At 42.9% G+C, this 5,618-nt stretch overlaps 1 pseudogene; it reads left to right on the top strand.

The window, feature by feature from the left end:
• The first annotated feature begins 648 nt into the window (after positions 1–648).
• On the top strand, positions 649–1,909 carry LOC103005785 (ubiquitin-conjugating enzyme E2 Q1-like; annotated as a pseudogene).
• The last annotated feature ends 3,709 nt before the right edge of the window (positions 1,910–5,618 follow it).

Genomic DNA, 5,618 nt, shown 5'->3' on the forward strand with positions numbered 1-5,618 from the left:
ATCCCACTTCTGGGCATTTATCCAGAGAATATATTTTTCTTAAACACAATTTTCCTTTATTTGAACTGAAACACTCAGTTATTCTGTAATGTGTATAAAAAGAAGAATTTATCGCAGAAAGAGAATAATTATAAAAGCATATGCAAAATACATGTCTAAATCTTCTATTCATATAATTTTCTTGTAAAAGTGAGTATCATTATGACATAATTATACTTTATCCAAATCCCAATGTAAAATTAACATTTCAAAGATATAATAGAATTATAATATTTTTCCTGCAGGCCAAAATATTTTATCAGTTCAAGCTAAATTTATAATCTTCCAAACTTCACAGGAAGTATGAGAGACTATCTAAGGGAAGCGGGGCTGCCGAGGAGGAGGAGAAGGAGGGGCGCGTGGCTTCCAGCGGCTGGGGGCGCCTGCGAGCGGAGGGGGGGGGCCCTGTCCCGGAGGTGGCGGTGGTGCCATCTTGGCGAGGGGGGGATCAGGAAGTGCGGACGGCGGGGGCGGCAGTGGAGCCTGGAGCGGAGGCCGGGGGCTCCCGCCCGCCGGCCCTGGGGCAGCAGCAGCAGCCGAGCTGGGGCAGCAGCTGGGGGCGGGGGGTGGGGTGGGGGGGCTGGGGGACAGTCCCAGGATGGGGGGCGGGGCCTGGGGCCTGGGCCCTGCCTGAGTGGGGAGCTGAAGCTGCTCCAGTTCCTTCTCCCCCGCGGCCACGAGCGCTTCCGCATTGCCAGCACCTGCCTGGACCAGCCGAGATGCGAGTTCCCGCTGGCTGAGGCCAGAGGGTCCGGGACAGGGGCCACGCCCGGACCGCATCTCTCCCCACAGGGGTCGGTGCCTGGGGATCCCGTCCGCATCGACTGCAACATCACGGAGTCATAGCCAGCTGTGCCCCCCATCTGGTCAGCGGAGTCCGATGACCCTAACTTGGCTGCTATCTTGGAGAGGCTGGTGGACATAAAGAAGGGGAATACTCTGCTATTGCAGCATCTGAAGAGGATCATCTCCGACCTGTGTAAACTCTATAACCTCCCTCAGCATCCAGATGTGGAGATGCTGGATCAGCCCTTGCCAGAAGAGCAGTGTACACAGGAAGATGTATCTTCGGAAGGTGAAGATGAGGAGATGCCTGAGGACACAGAAGACCTACATCACTATGAAATGAAAGAAGAAGAGCCAGCTGAGGGCAAGCAATCTGAAGATGACGGCATCGGAAAAGAAAACTTGGCCATACCAGAGAAAATTAAAAAGAACCAGAGGCAAGATTACTTAAATGGTCCGGTGTCTGGCTCGGGCTCAGGCTACTGACCAGCTGATGAAGGAGCTCAGGAATATATACGGATCACTGAGTTTCAAAGGCGGAAACTATACAGTCAAACTCGTGAATGACAGCCTGTATGATTGGAATGTCAAACTCCTCAAAGTTGACCAGGACAGCGCTTTGCACAACCATCTCCAGATCCTCAGAGAAAGGAGCCGACTTCATCCTACTTAACTTTTCTTTTAAAGATAACTTTCCCTTTGGCGTGCCGTTTGTCAGGGTTGTGTCTCCAGTCCTCTCCGAGGGTATGTTCTGGGCGGAGGTGCCATCTGCATGGAAGTTCTCACCAAGCAGGGCTGGAGCAGGGCCTCCTCAACAGAGTCAGTGATCATGCAGATCAGTGCCACACGGGTGAAGGGAAAAGCACGAGTGCAGTTTGGAGCCAACAAATCTCAGTACAGCCCGACAAGAGCACAGCAGGCCTACAAGTCCTCGGTGCAGATCCACGAAAAAAACTGCTGGTACACACCCCCGAAGGAAGATGGCTAACCCGGGAGTGCCATCCCCTTCCTCCTTCCCCAGGCATCACTGGACCAATTACCTTTGAATGCTGTATTTGGATCTCCCGCTGCCTCTGTGGTTCCCTCCCTCACTTTTCCTGGACATGATAGCTCTGCCTATTGCAGGACAATGATGGCTATTCTAAACGCTAAGCAAAAAAAAAAAAACACAGAACTGTTTCAAGTACTCAAGACTGACTTACAGACCAACCAACCACCTGGTTGGAACCTTTACTAGCAAGCATTCTTATAAAAGAAACTTTCGAGCCTCATTATATTGCTGGAAACTCAGCTGTGCTCCAGACTAGAGCCTCCTTACCTATGCTATGGATTCTTAATTTATTTTCCCTTATTTCATGTACACTGCTTTTTTTGGTTACAGTGTATGATGGATGTGTATAAAAAAAATGTATCTTTGGGAAAACAATTACAGTCTGTTAACTTGAAAAAAAAAAAAAGACTATAAAACTCTACTAAATTTAAAATGAACAAATTTAATACCAGGTTTATAAACACGACACAAAAACACCTCAGATGATGGAGAGAATAAATTATATCTGTCCTAGAATCAAGTCTGCATAAACCTATTTTTCTAGATAATATAGGTGAAGTGTTTTTTCTGTAATTGAGTAAAGGAAAGGAAACTTAATCAGCTTGCCTCGACACAGTGAAAAGTTTTCTTTGACGACTGTCAGTAAAGTGGCCAAGTACCTGATAATTATATTATCAGATGTTAATATTTCACTTCTGGTTGCTTAGCAGCCACCTATATTTTAGAAAATAATATTCTATTTCTCTGACTATATGATGTGTATCATTTTATATTATTTGGAAAATACTGAAAGGTATTAAGGAAATAAAAGCCTGCCATGTTCCAAACACAAGATAGTTATTACTGTTAACAGTCCATTGTATTTCTCTCCAGAATTTATTTTCTAGAATTGTATTGTATATATAATCGTCTGCATCTTGTTTTTTTAATATACACTTACTATATTTGATATTTTCCTATGACAATCATTTGTTAAAAAAAAAACAACTTTCAATAAACATACATCTCACTTTAAGTAATAGCCAAATTCTTACAGTAGTCTACATGAATTGCATCCTCTCATTATCTGTCTGACCCAACTACCTCCCACTCCTTAACTTTACTCTGGTCGCAACGAATCCACTGCCATTCCTCCAACATGCCATGATGAACCCAAGTTAATGCCTTTGTAGTAGCTGTCCCCTTGGCCTGCAGTCCTTCCTCTCCTGACGTGCATGGTTCATTCCACCTCCTCCTCCAAATGGCAAAGTTCTGTGGGATGCACCATGACCTGTCAGGTGACTGTGGTCATGGTCTCTGGAGTCAGAATTCACATCCTAGCTGTGTGACCTTGGGAAAGCTGCTGAACCTCTCTGTCCTTTGGGGAATAACAATAACTATTCTCAGGGCCCAAACTCTGCTCTTTTTTTAAGTCTTTATTGAATTTGTTACAGTATTGCTTCTATTTATTTTATGTTTTGGTTTTTTGGCCACGAGGCACGTGTGATCTTAGCTCCCCAACCAGGGATTGAACCCGCACCCCCTGCATTGGAAGGTGAAGTCTTATCCACTGGACCACCAGGGAAGTCCCCAGCTCTTTTTTTAATGTTACTGTTTCCACAGTCCATTTGTATTTCATAGCATACTCTATTACTTACTGGTTATTACAGTTATTATTATAATTTACTGATATATTATGTTTATTGTGTACTGTCTCATCTCCTCTCACTAGATTGTAAATTCTACAAAGGTAGGTTTTCACCCTGAAGTGTTCCTCAAACAAAACTGCACTAAAAAATACACCCATATACACAAAAAATTAACACTAATATAGAACCTAGAATGCCATCACTGTCCTAAGCTTTTAAAATATATTAATCATTTGCTCCTGCCACAAGCCATGGAATAGGGATTATTATTATGATCTCCATTTTATAGATAAGAAAGTTGGGGCGTTCAAATACATAAGCAGCCTTCCCAACTGGTAATGCTAGTAAGTGGTGAAAGAATTTGAACCCAGGCAGTCTGGCTCCAGACAGAATATTCTTGATCACTATGCTATGCTTCTACTGAATATGTATCGATTGAATGAACTGAACAAACCAAAGAAGGAAGCGCTGTCATATCAACAGGATCACGTTTCTTTGATAGTCCCTACCTCCTTCTGAAAAAAAGTGAATTCTAGTTCTTCTAAGATTATCTTTTTCTCACCAGAGGAATGCAGGCAAGAAGGTAGAATAGTGAGGTTTTCATTTCTCATCTCACCTTCAACATGAGATGGGCCACCTTCCTGTTGGCTGAGTGTCCAAATATGTTGGATTTTCCTTTATTATTTTCGTCACCTTCACTCAGTTTCCAGCTCCACACTAATGATTTGCATCTGTAAAGCAAATAACCTTTGCTAGCCAGTGTGTTTTCCCTTTAACTTGGGCATGTTACCTTTTTATTTTAAATAAATATTATAGCACAACTTGCTAGTATACTATTAATAGCAGCAGTTTTCGAGCAACTACATCGTAACTGTGTTCAATTCACTGGAATACTGTGTTCTTTTGCCACTCTATACATACTGCCCTTTAATATAGTATCTTTAATTGGGATACGAGTTGCTTGCTGGATGCATTATGAAACTCCACAGGGCTGTATTATGAGAGCAATACTTTCTAGCTGTGCTCAGCTCTGCTTTAGCTTTGCTTAAGTATGTCATATGAGGGAGGGAGGAGGGCTCCTCCTTTAATTCCTGAAAGGGAGTAACGAGACTACTGTTCACTGCCCCTCTCACCAAAAGAAAACAAAAATACACTTAAACTTAGCCGTCCTTTAGGACTACCTAGAACACTGTTTCTCAAAACAGAACCCACAGACAACAACTGCATCACAGGCAGCTTGAGTGCTTGTTAAAAAATGAGGACCAGTACCCCTCATCCTGACCTTTTAGTGAACTGAAATTTGAGGAGGTAGGACAAAAGGGTTTGCATTTTTAACAAGTACCCCCAAGTAATTTGTGTGTGTATAATATATACATTAAACGTTATTCAACAAATAAATGTTCAGCCTCTACTAGGTGCCATTTCCTGTACTGATTTCTGAGTATATAATAATAAACAGAAAGAGATATAATCGCTGTCCTCATAGAATTTCAGCCTAGTGAGGAGCCACGTATTTGTAAACGACCACCATACAAACAAGCACAGACTCTCAACTGGGATCCGGGCTATGAAGGAGAGAAATTCAGAAATATGGACAGCTGGGCAGGAATTTCAAGGAAGGCATCTCTGAACTGAAACCCAAAGCTGAGTATAAATGAACTCAGGAAGAGGGGAAAAGTGGGTTGTGTTCCAGCCAAGAAGAAAATGATGTCATAAATCACACGGGGGTAAAGGAGCTTGGAGAGAGAAGGACTAATGCACAAAGCCCAGGGTGTGATAGCAACAGGGCAGCGGAAGCAGATTGTGAGAAGAAGCCATTGAGGTGACAGCTGAGTCTTGTAGACTAGCTCCTCCTTTATTCTACAAATACAAAGGGAACCTCTTGGAGGCTTTAATGGGGGAGAGGACACTGGCAGTGTTATAGTTGACATTAGTCTTATCCTAGAGCTGCACTATCCAATCAGGTAGCCACTAGCCACATGTCTATTTATGTTTAAATGTAATAAAATTAGAAGTTCAATTTCTCAGTCACACTATTTACATTTCAAGTGCTTAAAAGCCACATGTGGCTGGTAGCTACCTATCTGACAGCACAGATACAGAATATTCATTGT

This window comes from Balaenoptera acutorostrata, chromosome 10 (assembly GCF_949987535.1).
Source record: "Balaenoptera acutorostrata chromosome 10, mBalAcu1.1, whole genome shotgun sequence".
NCBI lineage: Eukaryota > Metazoa > Chordata > Mammalia > Artiodactyla > Balaenopteridae > Balaenoptera > Balaenoptera acutorostrata.